The sequence below is a fragment of the Gorilla gorilla genome, chromosome 17, assembly GCF_029281585.2.
Source record: "Gorilla gorilla gorilla isolate KB3781 chromosome 17, NHGRI_mGorGor1-v2.1_pri, whole genome shotgun sequence".
NCBI lineage: Eukaryota > Metazoa > Chordata > Mammalia > Primates > Hominidae > Gorilla > Gorilla gorilla.
This window is the reverse complement of record NC_073241.2, coordinates 103,962,269-103,976,077: the sequence shown is the minus strand read 5'-3', so window position 1 is coordinate 103,976,077 and position 13,809 is coordinate 103,962,269. Positions and strand designations below refer to the sequence as shown.

At 39.8% G+C, this 13,809-nt stretch overlaps 1 protein-coding gene across 2 annotated transcripts in view; it reads right to left on the bottom strand.

Moving 5' to 3' along the window:
• The window catches only part of ZNF407 (zinc finger protein 407), a 480,437-nt gene that overhangs the window by 452,599 nt on the left and 14,029 nt on the right, over window positions 1-13,809 (bottom strand). Inside the window, exon 1 of one of the 2 annotated variants that reach the window (XM_055368592.2) lies at window positions 11,102-11,575. The exons of the other annotated variant lie outside the window; for it this stretch is intronic. The gene's annotated coding sequence lies outside the window, so the exon portion shown is untranslated. Of the gene's footprint in view, window positions 1-11,101; window positions 11,576-13,809 lie in introns of those variants that run through there. 2 annotated transcript variants of the gene reach the window in all.

Below are 13,809 nucleotides of genomic sequence, written 5' to 3'. Positions count from 1 at the left end.
AAACCTTTACTCCACTTAACAGTTCTTAGTCACCATGAAGACTTCCAAGAATCCAAAAAGCTTTATCTTCAACTGAAGGTTTACTGAAAATCATACCTTTCCTAGTACAGCTATGTCTCTGTACTAAGAAGTTTCAAACTCCTTTGCCACTTGAATCTTTCTGTCAATTCCTGTCCACTGTGGTGCCCACACCAGTCTTAAAACAGAGTCCTGGGTGACACTGATACAAACAGAATGTCACGTATGAAAGAAGTGCATGGGTTTTTTTCCCATTACTGGCAAAACTGGTTAATGTATGCTGAATTCACCAGTAACAATCACCCATTGACAAAAGATAACTGTTCCTCCTGTCCCATTAAAATGTAAACAATTAAAACTATAATAGGGGCTGGGCTTGGTGGCTCATGCCTGTAATCCCAGCACTAGGGAGGCTGAGGCAGGAAAATCACTTGAACCCGGGAGGCGGAAGCTGCAGTGAGCCAGAGATCATGCCATTGCACTCCAGCCTGGGCAAAAAGAATGAAACTCCATCTTAAAAAAAAAAAAAAAAAAAAAAAAAAACAGTCCTTTCCCCATTGCTGGCAACCTTTCAGAGATGGCATCACAAGTCTTCAATTACTTATTTTCACACATGAACAGTGGCCCCCTTCAGACTACGGGACTAAGCAAATATTGCAGTCTAATAAAATGTCCTAACTGTAATATTACTCTTCTAAATCATGAAGAACAGAAAACAGAAATGTTATACGTGGAGAAGGAAAACTGCAGAATATAAATTTTCTTCAAATCCATAATCTGCCATTCCTTTTAGATTTGGATACAGTGCTGGAACCAACCCAACAAGAATTTAATGCCCTCACTTACAACTGCTATAATATGTTAACTTTAAAACAGCTCAAACGTGATAAAAGTTTTTTTAAGACAGAGTCTCACTCTGTCGCCAGGCTGGAGTGCAGTGGCGCGATCTCGGCTCACTGCAACCTCTGCCTCCCGGGTTCAAGCAATTCTCCTGTCTCAGCCTTCCGAGTAGCTGGGACTACAGGCGTGCGCCACCACAAGCAGCTAATTTTTGTATTTTTAGTAGAGACGGGGTTTCACTATGTTGGCCAGGATGGTCTCGATCTCTTGACCTCGTGATCTGCCCACCTCGGCCTCCCAAAGTGCTGGGATTACAGGCTTAAGCCACCACGCCCGGCCTGTGATAAAAGTTTTTATCTCACTCTTGAAAAGGCAGGTATTCCTGGTCAGCAAACATTCTGCTCCAGGCTGTGATTTAGAGATCCTGGCTCCTTCCACCTTGAAGCTCTGTCTTTGAGCTTTCTCATTCCCTGTATCCAGCTGACAGAAGAAAGTAAGCATGGAAGAGGCAGCTGGCTCATGGCTTCTTAAAAGCCTTGATACTTAAGTGGCATCTATCACTTCCACTCGTATCTGCTTAGCTGCAAGGGAGTCTGCAAAACATAACCTGGAATTGTGCAAAGGGAAGAAATGAAGTGGGTGGAGAGCTAGCCATCTCTGCCACACATCATTCCAAAAATGATCATGTTGCTTGTCATTCTGCCATTCATGAAGGCTTTTAGCCTTTACAAGACTTATGAAAACCTTTTTCTCAGAAATGCAACTGGAAAAGCATCCCTAGTGCTATTACTTCCACATTTGTAAAACAAGAGAATTACAGACAATGCCAATCATTTATAAATCTAGCTAATCATCAAAAATATGAAATCTCTAGGTCTTACTCGTCAAAGATTCTGATTAAGAAAGTTTGGGATAGGGACAAAAAATCTGTACTTTTAAAGAATTCCCTGGATGATTCTGATGAGCCAGATTTGGGAACCACTGGACTAAAATCTCTCCTAACTCTTCAAAAAAAAAACGAATATCCACTGAATGCAAATTTACCAGACACAGTGCTGAGGTGAAGAAAAGGAGAGTGTGGGAAGTGATAAGTGAATCAGGAAAAAGCATGCATGCACTGTACGTAATACGGCCGTCACACAGGGACTCCAAACACATTGACCTCCATCATAATTTGCCACATAAAATTATTCTGAATGTCACTTTTAGCAAACATAGCTCTGACCTACCACCTTGAAATCCTAGGTTGTTACAGTGAAATACAGTAGAACGCCACCCATATTGAAAATCAGATTTTGTACCCTGAAGATTCTTAATAAAAATTATTTGATTCCCTTTTTGGAAACTGTAATTTCTACTTACTTTTCTTTCTAAGCTATTTTTAAAAGTACATTACTACCTTAGTAGTAACCATTGAATTATAATGGTTTTAAAATTATATTTTAAATTAACATGCACTCCTATAACTGCTATTCCTCATTTTATAACAATTGATCCAATAATCATATATCAAATTCTGATCCATATTCAAGACCAGCAGAAATCACAAGTGAATTACACACTTCCAAAGAAAAAGTCTGTTGTTTGTTCTAGGTCTAAAACACGAAGTTGCCATTATATTCAATAACTGTAAAGCATGCTGGGCTTTGGTTACGTTTGATGGTTAGACTGGCATTACTCCAACTACGCTAAACAATTCTTTTCCCTATTAGGCTTATTACCTTATTTGTTTTTCTTTAAAACAACTATGTGGATTTGTTTCATGGGGGAGAAAAGCACAGCATAAAAGGGAAAATTAAAGAGAAGTATGAACATCAAACACACCAAAAAGCACTGAGAATTAAAATCTGGATTTGCTAAATTTAACAAAATGTAACTGAAACTAGAAGAGCTAAAGTGCCTCAAATCTGTTTAAGAAACCTATGTTCTGTATTTCCCCATAAGGGATCTCCTACAAGTACTACATGTGTCTGAAATGCAGGCATCCTTGCCACAGAAGGAGTCTTATGGGCTGTCAAATTCTAAGTGAGGTGCCGATTCTACTAGAAAGCATGACATTACATAACTACAAATGCTTGACAGTTCTCATGGTTTTGACAATTTCAGCACTCAGTATCAAAGAAAAATAGCAGTGCTGTTTGGCTTCACAGGAGAGGTAATTTGACTTCTAGAGTCATCTTTTTGTTTTTCCTATACATGTTAATTTCAAGGACTGACTATAATATGATGGCTTAAGATAAGGTTTACAGTAGAAGCAACACTGATCTAAGAAAAAGTCCCATAATATAAGATAAATACGACAAAAGAAAACAAAGTTATAAAAGGTTAGAAAAAATAGGCAAACGTTGATTCCCCAAATGTGCCCCTGCTTTTTTTTAGCAAGAAATTGCCTAAGCAAAGAAGTACGATTTCCAGAATCTTGTGGGAGGACACTACTACTTTCTAATGAACTGAAAGATGCACTCCTTAGAAGTCACTTAGACTCAATATTCAAGAACTAAAATCAAAATGTGATTAACTACTTCTTATACTTTTAAGGGCTAGTAATCTCCTAGAATGATAAAGTCATGTATGCTAGTTTAAAAAAAACTTACTAAGATTTTTAAAAAAGGACGTAAATAAACATTTACCAGTCTTCTTCCACACTCCCATTTCTGCCTTGATTTTTGTTTTCTTCCCTCTGTCTCTCTCAGACATACTATTTTTGCCTATGCTTGTCTTCTTCCTCTGACCTTGCATGGCAGTGACTCAGTCAGACTCCCTTCTGTGCCTGATCTCTCTGTGCCCATGGGCAAGGTGCCTCTTCCGCAAAGCAAGGATAACACTTATTAATAACGCCTACCCCACAGAGTCACTGCAAGATGCAATCTTCATTCATTTAATGGCATATAAACTCGGTATGTCACGTGTTCATATCAGTGCCTGGCACACAGTAGGTGCTCGGTAAGTATTAACAATTATCATCGAATCCAGTCTTCTTTTTCATATCTCTACACCTGAGTCTTTACAGGAGGTCAACTGAAGAGTTAAGTTCTATCACATTCCTCCAAGAACCTGTTTCTCCATCTCCATCAAATCTTTTTCACACAAACAGAAAAGTCCCTACGTAGAGTATGCAAAATAAAAAATCATGTTTGTTTTTGACATATTTGGTATATACAAAAAACTTTTAATATGTGTAAAGGTGTTATGCAAAATATAACAAAATCCTGAGTGCAGATAATACTTTAAGAAAAATTATCTCTGATAATTTGTCCCTCTGTGTTCCCATCACCTTCCTTCTTACACAGTTATCCACCGACTTGAGTCTTGCATGTATCACTTACCTGCTTTTATTACTTTATCATATCCGTATTTCTAACAATCTACAATTTTGTTTTTGCATGTTTCTAAACTTTAGAAAAAGGGAAAAAACTGTGCATTCTTCTACAAGTAGCTTTTTTTCTCCTTGAGATTATATTCCAGCTGCGTATTATCCTTGGTGATGAATGCAGCTAACATTCACTCAATCTCACTACTGTACAGGACTTCACTATGGGAATATGATACAATGCAGGCAACTGTTCTCCTCTGATGGACATTGCTCCCAGTCTTTCCTCTTACAAAGAGCGTGACTGTGAGCATCCCTGCACATGTCTCCAGGCACTCAGGCGCATGAGTTTCTCTAGGGTAATAGCTTTCACATTTTAGCATCACATTCCCTACAGGGCTTGACAGTCAGAAACCTGGCCCATCCTTAAAGTTGCTGATTCAGTAGGTCCACAGCAGAGCCCCCAGATCTGCATTTCAAACAAGTTCCCAAATGACGCTGCGAAACAATTCAGAAACCACTGCTCCAAGATAAAGACTGAGTGGAATTACTGGGTCAAAGGATACATGTATCTCAACTTTACTAGATACTCTCAAAGGCAGCCTGTCACTTCCCCCAGCTAATAAGCATTCCAGTTGTTTCCTGTCCTCCCAACAATATTGTCAGACTTTTTACATTGTTGCCAATCTAATGTGTAAGAAACTATACACCATTTTGGTCCTAATTTGCATTTCCCTAATTACTAATGAAGTTGAGCATTTTTGCATTCAAGTTTCCTCTTCTGTGAAATGCCTACTTAGGTTATTTGCCCCCTTTTCTGTTGTTCTGATTTGTAGTCACCTTGCTGGATACTAACCTTTTATTAGTAATACGTGCTGAATATGTCTATTCTCCCTATGACCCGTCTGTTCACTTTCTTGATGGTTTCTCTTAATAAACAAAAGCTATATCAAGATTAGTGTTGTCAAACATATTGATCTTTTCCTTTATGGTCTGCACCCTCTGTGATCTTTTTAAGACCCCTTTCCTATACCAGAGTCATACAACTACTGTCCTGGATTGCCTTCTGAAAGTTTCATAGTTTTGCCTTCTATATTTAAGCCTTTAATTGACCTGCGGTTGATTTTTGTGAGTAATGTGAATTAAAAACATACCCCACGCTCAGGAAGTTTCCTGTTTGGTAAGGACCACATGTAACTTTAGAGAGGATATAAAAAGTGATGGAATATTCATTAGGTGTTAACCATTACTTCATTGAGGTTTATTCTGCTCTCTCATTGAGACAAAAAATTGGAAAATTTCACACAAACATTTGGAAGGTTATTTGCAAACTGTAGTCAGACTATGATCCCCACTTACTACACCCCAGGAAGAAACCTTAAAAATGTCCCAAAATAGGCTGGGCGTGGTGGCTCATGTCTGTAATATCAGCACTTTGGGAGGCTGAGGCGGGCGGATCACCTGAGGTGAGGGGTTCGAGACCAGCCTGGCCAACATGGTGAAACCCCCATCTCTACTTAAAAAAAAAAACCAGAAATTACCCGGGTGTGGTAGTGGGCGCCTTAATCCCAGCTGCTCGGGAGGCAGAGGCAGGAGAATTGTTTGGGCCAGGGAGGTGGAGGTTGCAGTGAGCTGAGATGAGCCACTGCTCTCAAGCCTGGGGTACAAGAACGAGACTTCTCAACAAAATAAAACAAAAAAAAAGTCCCAAAATATTTAAGTCCTATTCTAAAAAACTAAAGAGTTAAGCATTGGGAAAGTACAGGAAAACGAACATCCTCAAATGGTAATTACCTAAATGGGTAATTACCTATCTGGAGGGTAAGCTGCTTGCACGCATGCACACACAAAAGAGAGTGAGAGGCAGAGGGGAAATGTGGGTTTCAGGATGTTCACCATGAACTGTGGAGAAAAACTGGAAACAACCTACTATCCAACAATGGGGGATGGTTAAAAGTAAAGTTAATGTGGCAATCCATCTACTTGAATACTGTTAAATTACACAGCTCCACATTCATATGAAAAGATTTCACAAAATTCTGGTAACTTGCAAAAGCAGCTAACAAAATGCACGTATAGTACTCATTTATTCATCAAATATTTATGAGTGCCTTGTGTGTTGCAGGTCCCAAGCAAGTCACTGGAAAACAAAAAGAGACTTGTTCCCTGCCTCCAAGAAGCTTACAAGCCTGTGAAGGATATATCCAATATGTTTCTTCCAATGTGCTCCGGTTGGGACAATAAAGGCATATGTGTTTTGAGAATAGAGACAATTTATATTATATATAGCATACATAATATATACAGCAATGTCATCCACATGATCTACAAATAAAACATACCCACCCAGCTCTAGGAACCACCAAATGGATAAGCCACAGGATACTTAGGGTGACTACCCTCTGATGAACTGAAACACAGTCATGCACTACCTAATGATGTTTTGGTCAACAATGGACCACATACATGATGATGGTTCCCTATCATTACAACGGAGCTGAAACATTCCTATTGCCTAGTGACATCATTTAGCTGTTGTAATGTCTTAGTACAACACATTTCTCACATGTTTGTGGTGATGCTGGTGTAAGCAAACCTACTACACTGCCAGTTATATAAAAGTGTAATCTCCTAGGCCTTCGCAAACACTCACCACTCACTCACTGACTCACCCAGAGCAACTTCCAGTTCCACAAGCTCCATCATGGTAAGTGCTCTAAACAAGTACACCTTTTTTTTTATCTTTTATACCATATTTTTACTGCACCTTTTCTATGTTTGGATAGATTTAGATACACAAAATACTTACCATTGAGTTACAATTGCCTACAGCATTCAGTACAGTAACATGCTATATGGGTTTGTTGCCTAGGAGCAGTAGACCACACCATATAGCCCAGGTGTGTAGTAGGCTGCACCATCTAGGTTTGTATACTCTGACGTTCACACAACAATGAAATCACCTAGAGGCATTTCTCAAGAATGTATCCCCCCTGCACAGGTAGCGAAAGTCATTCACTGGAAGACAAATGTGAGACAGAGCGCAGAACCACAGCAAAAGAACTGGACAGCTTCCTCGGCTGCCAATTCAATACTGATTGATTGACGGAGATCAGCAAATGCATGTACTTCCAACAGCTTAAACCTTTACCTCTCCCCTGCTATGTTTGGTTCTAATAAATAATAACAAACCTTCTCAAGATATGAAATACCCCACAGTTAAAGTCAAACTCAAAAGATTCTGATATTATGTTCATTTGTTTCAAACTTTTTGCACCAAAATCAAAAAAAATGAGTCATTAATCACAAAGAAAAAAATGTTTAACCTCACAGTACAAAAACCTGACACATCATCACCTCAACCAAGAGATCAAAGTTCACATTCACCAGAAGAAGACATATCTATATCACATACCTCCTCATATGATGCACTGAGAAGGACATGATTTCACCCCTGTGCTAGTATTCCCACCAAAAATGCCTAAACCTCAATTTAACAAGAAAGAGCATCAGACAAATCCAAACTGAGGGACATTCTACAAAATAACTGGCCAGTATTCTTCAAAAGTATCAAAGTCATGAAAGACAAAGCAATCTAAAGGAACTGGCCAGGCACGGTGGCTTACACCTGTAATCCCAGCACTTTGAGAGGCCAAGGCGGGCGGATCACTTGAGGTTAGGAGTTCAAGACCCGCCTGGCCAACATGGAGAAACCACGTAACTACCAAAAACACAAAAATTAGCCAGATGTGGTGGTGCACTCCTGTAATCCCAGCAACTCAGGAGGCTGAGGCAGAAGAATCACTTGAACCAGGAGGCGGAAATTGCAGTAAGCCGAGATGAGCCACTGCACTCCAGCCTGAGTGACAGAGCAAGACTCTGTTTCCAAAAAAAAAAAAAAAAAAAAAAATCTAAAAGAACACTATCACAGACTGGAGAGACCAAGGAGACATAACAAAATACAATGTGGGATACTGGGTTGGATCCTGGACCAGAAAAAAAGGATATCAATGGAACCATTGGTTAAATTCAAATAAATGTTTTAGATTAATTGTTACCAATTGCCTGGTTTCAATGATTGTATTATGGATACATGAGAACAGGAGATGCTGGCCAAAAGGTATATACATAGGAACTTTCTAGACTATTTTTGCAATTCTTTTTTCTAAAATTATTTCAAAGTAGTAAGTTTTAAAAAGTCATTTCAGATGAAAGATAAAAAGACAAAAGGGAGGGATTATTCATTGACTCTAACATAAAAATATGCTATCTTTAACTTTTGTGCTAAAAATGTTCAATAACTACAAATAAGGATTAAGCTGGAATAAACAAATTACAATTGTTCAGGAAGAGCCTGTGATTGGGATACTCTAGAGAACAGAGTAACTCTCTAGGGCACTGAAGTCTTTCCAGATAAATGACCTATGTTATTTCCCCCTTACTCTTTTAATCCATTTCAACTCATTTATTTGTCATCTACCATGTGCATGTAAGTGTGCTAGGGCCTGATGAGATTTTTATATATAAGAAGGGATATTTAAGTACACAAAATAACAAAGAAAAGTACAGAGTCACAAAACCAGAACTAATTTTTCACTCCTATACACTCTAGCAATCAATCTGGACACCCTTTCACAAAAAACGTTGCTAAGACTGGGCCTCACAGCGCAAACCCAGCCCCATCAATGGCCAGTGGTCCTGACAAAGAGAATTAGCTCCAAATTTATGACTGAAAATGCCACAGTGACTCTGTGAGAAATACTCCATTTCTTTTTTTTTTCCCCCATCTAATCACTATGTGCATTTCTTTTTTCTAACATAAAATTAAAGAACTAGATTATCTGAGTACTAGGGAAAAGGTTAGTCTGGTATAAACCTGGGAAGGTTTACTTAATCTCCTCTTACAAGCGGCCTGAGAGATCAACGCCACATCAGGTGATGCTGAGGCTACAGAAGTGTGGTCTCAGGACTGGCAGCTGCAAAGTCACCCCGGGAACCTGTCAGAAATGCAGATTCTTGAGCCCCAGCCCTGGCCTGCTGAGCCAGTTTCTGCTTGATGCCCAAACCCTCTGGGTGACTCTGATACACATTAGGATTGAGAACCACCAATGGAGGAGCAAAAAGACCAGCCATAAATCAAGAGGCCTGACTTCTAATCCTTGTTCTACAACTAATCTCTGAGACTGACGAAACACCTGCCTCCTGTAGGGCACAGCTTTCCTAGCAGACGATGAGGAGTCGGAATAGGGTTGCCACAATACTTATTCCGTCTAAAAGGTGATAACCCTACGGGAGCAGTCATTCCTCTAAGGCCTGAAAGTGAAAAGACCACCACTAGTATTTCACCAGATGTTTCTCTCTTTCATCAAAGTGAAATAAGTAAAATTTCCTCATCAACTAGTCTCTGAATTATACCGGATATATCTAAAATTATTTCTTCTATTTCAAATAAGATTGCATTTACTTTGCTTTAGCTAACGCCATCTAAACTCTAATTTAACCATTTCTCCTATTTAATTCTATATCAAGTCTACTTTGAAATAATTCCAAAAATTCCAAGAAAACTGACACTCAAATGTCTCCTCAGGTGTGCCAACATAATAAAGTCCGCCACAGTTCAGGACTGTGCTCTGTGTCGTCACATAAAGAATATGTGTGATGAGACCACAAGAAATGTAAAACAAGTATGAAAATCAAAGAATTTTTACATGTTTAGATCTAGGCTGGGTGCAGTGGCTCACACCTATAATCCCAGCACTTTGGGAGGCTGCGGCAGGAGACATTGCTTGAGTCCAGGAGCTCGAGATCAGCCTGGGCAAGACCCCGTATCTACTCAAAATATATTTAAAATATATTTTTTGAAAAATATATAAATGTAGGTATCTCCATTATGTCATAAGAAACTGGTTCTTTCCAGATTTTCTTCATAATAGTTCTAAAAAGCACCTTTTCAGATAGAATTCAGCATTACACACATGATGAGCTTCAACCTGAAACTCATTACAAATCAATTACTGCATTTTTTTCACATAGCAGATTTCCAAATTTTATTTTTAAGATCACCATTTAGCTATTAAATACAAAAATGATCTCCCAGAAGTTTTTCATCTGTTTCCTTAAACTGCTCTCATTTATTTTCTGGAAAAGCTCTTCATGTCCACATCAAGCCCAAGCCCAGGCCCGCCGCTAGTGATCCCTGACAATCTGAAGGGTTAGGGCGCTTTGGCATGAAACCATGGCCTCTTTCCTCTCCAAAAGTTCACAGAAACATATTATTCTGCAGGTAATTTCATCGGGCTTAGAAAGTCAGGAAAAGCTCTGATGAAGAACCCAAGGACTGCAGTCTCCACCGACGGTCCAGGAACTAGAATTTCCTTGCCTGTTACACTAGTCCAACAGTAACACACACAGACGTGGGCTGGGTTTTTGCTGGTTTGGCTGGTTAATGACGTACCTTTCTAGTACACCAATGTGTGTCCCACAATTATATCTTACTGGGTTCATAATAAAGTTAATTTTTTAAGTTTAAAAAAATGTGGTTTTCATATAAATCCTATAAAAAGTTATATAATTCCCTACTTTCTTAACATGTATATAGAATATAATTTCATATTTTCTTGACGATTCAGGGTAACAACTGCTGTGCTGGACAGAAAACCTTTACTGCTATGTATGAGGAAACAAACTTCCTATGATTTTTTAATTTTTTAATTTTTTTCAAACTCCGTATTATGCTATGTGCTTAATTCATGGCATGGGCAGTACTGTTCTGACCACTGTTGGATAACAGCTATAACAGAGTGAGGGCTGGCTTTGTCAGCTCCTGGATGAAGACTTATCCACATTCCACCAATTAGCACTCACACAAAAGCTACAAGATAATACGCATTTCATAGTGAAGTTACTGAGGCTCAGAGAGATGAAGAGACTTACCTGAAGTCACACAGCTAGGAGCTGCAGACAGCAGATGCAAGGCCCATGCTTCCCAGTCCTTATAAGATTAGGAAATGGACTGGAGACCTCACTAAGTAGCTGGGGGTGAAGGAGGTGCTCTTCAAGACTGAAGTCACCGCCGGAATGTCTCTTACCCTAGAAATGGCCCCGGGAAGGCAGACCCCAAATATCAAGAGAATGCACTCCATTTCTTTCTTGGTGTGGCAAACGGTGAGTGAAAAGGTTAACAAAACCCTTTCCCTGATACATGAAAATTAGACTGTTAGTTAAACCATCTGGCTCTGTTCCCTCTGGTAACCTAATAAGGGTAAGAATGTCAACTATGCCACTAAGCGAAATTGCTTACTGTAAGAATGGCCCAACTGGTAAACTGCATCCAGACTTTGATGAACTATGCATGAACTATAAATATCTGATGGGGACACCATGCTTTGGGTGCCCTTGGGATGCAAGGACTCTTATACATGGTGAGTGTCCCATAAATGAATAAAATGTAGTATATACCTCAAAAGATTTGGGGGGATTAAATGATGTATGTACAGAGGCATCTGGCACAGTGTTTATATAAAGAACTCAAAAACATTATTATTGTTACTTCCATTGAATTCTGTGTTTATTATCCTCTGCCAAGGATCCTAGAAGCTAAGCCTATGGAATGTTCAAAAACACTTGCTCCCTATGGGGCATGAGATTTCAAAGATAAGGCTGTGCCTACATCCATGATGTGGCTCTCATGTCCCTGCACTGAAGCAGCCACCTGGAAAGACAGTGTCTGCACAGCTGTGTAGACAATTGCAAGGACCACCCCTGAGAGAAGATCTGTCACTTTGGGCTGGCAAGCTGTGGCTCTTGTTCTTCCCCTTCTTCACAGACTGTTCAAGTGTGGCCTATGGAGGTCTTGGAAGTGTGAGTTAAACCTAAGACCCATGGTGGACACAGCAGACAAGCAAAGGATCAAAATGCACATGAGGAAGCTTCTGGGATAGAGAGAAGGGAACTTGCCACACGGATGCAAACCAAGAGCTAACAAGGAGAAAAACTAGGCAAGGACCCATCTAAAGAACTTCATGGAATTCCCTGAATCCCAAGAAGCAAAGGAGCTACAATGGAATCAAACCTTGTACTTTGTGAGGATGTGACCTCTCTTATCTCTTCATCCATCTCTTCCTTAGTGACCAAGTGAACTTCCATGGTTTTCATTCCCATCCACTAATGATGATGCCTAAATTTTTATCTCTAGCCAACAGCTCTGTAGGTACCAGACCCCTAAGTCCATTTGGATGTTATATGCACTCATCAACTTCCCCCACAAACTTACTCCTTTTTCCTTTGTTCTTTATGGCAGTAAATAGCTTTACAACCCATCAAATCACCCCAGCCAGAAATCCTTAATGTCCACTAATAAGATAATGTTTAAATAAGTTAATATATCCATAATAGAAAATATTACATAGTTGAGGTAACACTGGAAGCTCACCGAGACATTCTGTTCAGTCTGAAATTACTTAACAGTGGTTACCTATGGAAAAGTGCCTGAAATCAGGGAGAACTTATTCTCTCCAGTGCTTGAATGTTAAAACAAAAACCAACAATTACCAAAAAAACAAAAATGCTTAAGAATAAAGAAAGATATGGAATGGATCTATTGTTTCACAGGCATCAATGGTGTCTCACTAACAGACTGAGGTTCTAGGAGACCCAAGCCTAAGCTACTTCCTCGGTACAGAATTTATGAAAGGTGCTTTTCAGGTACTGATTACGTGGCCTGCCTTACATGGTTGGGCTTTACTGTCAGAACTGCTTCATAGAGAGAAGATACTGTTGTCATTTGCTTTGCTCACATTAAAAGAATGGGCACTTTCAAACTCAAGAAACTGTTAATAGTGATTGTCTCTGGAGAGCAGCCCTAGAGTCTGAGGCATCACTGTACTATTTGCAGTTTTTCATTGTGTGCATGCATTGGTTTTTCAATTGTAAACAACTAAATAACTGAAGGGCAGGGGGGACTTCCTTTCCTCTGAGAAGTCTCCCTAAACCTTCTTCCAAATTAAAGCAAGATTCCTTATCACCAACTCTCATAGCATCTGTGCAGCACAGTGAGTGCTGCAGGACTCAAAACTTTCTTTAAATAAATGCTAAGACATGAACAAATGCATGAACCTATTACTGGCTCCCCAATGCCCTTACAATAAACTCTTCAAGTATTACCTCAGCCTTCAAGACCCTTCGCAGTTTGGCCCCTGCTTCCAAATGCTACACTGCCCCATGATCTGCCGGGCTGCCTGGGAGCCTCAGCTCTCTCCTGAATGCCCTGTCCCCACACACCTGGGCATGCTCAGGGGTCAGTGCAGGAGTCCCCCTGAGGCATCTTCCCTGCCCCCAACTCCCCTCACACACTCAGCCTATCGCATCCTGGGCTGCACAACGCAGCGCAGGATGTGTGTTTCCCAGCAGGACCAGGGCAATGTGTTTATCCTACCCTTTCCCGGATCTCTACTAACTCACAGACTACACTGGACATAAGAGGAGCTAAAAAAAATGTTGAATGAATCAATGCTAAAATACTGTAGACGGTAATGTAACTTAGTGACTAAAAATAGGGGTTCGGAAGTCAGACCATCTTGGTTCAAATCCTGGCTCTACCATTTAATAGCTGTGTCGCCTTGCACAAGCTATTTATCCTAAAT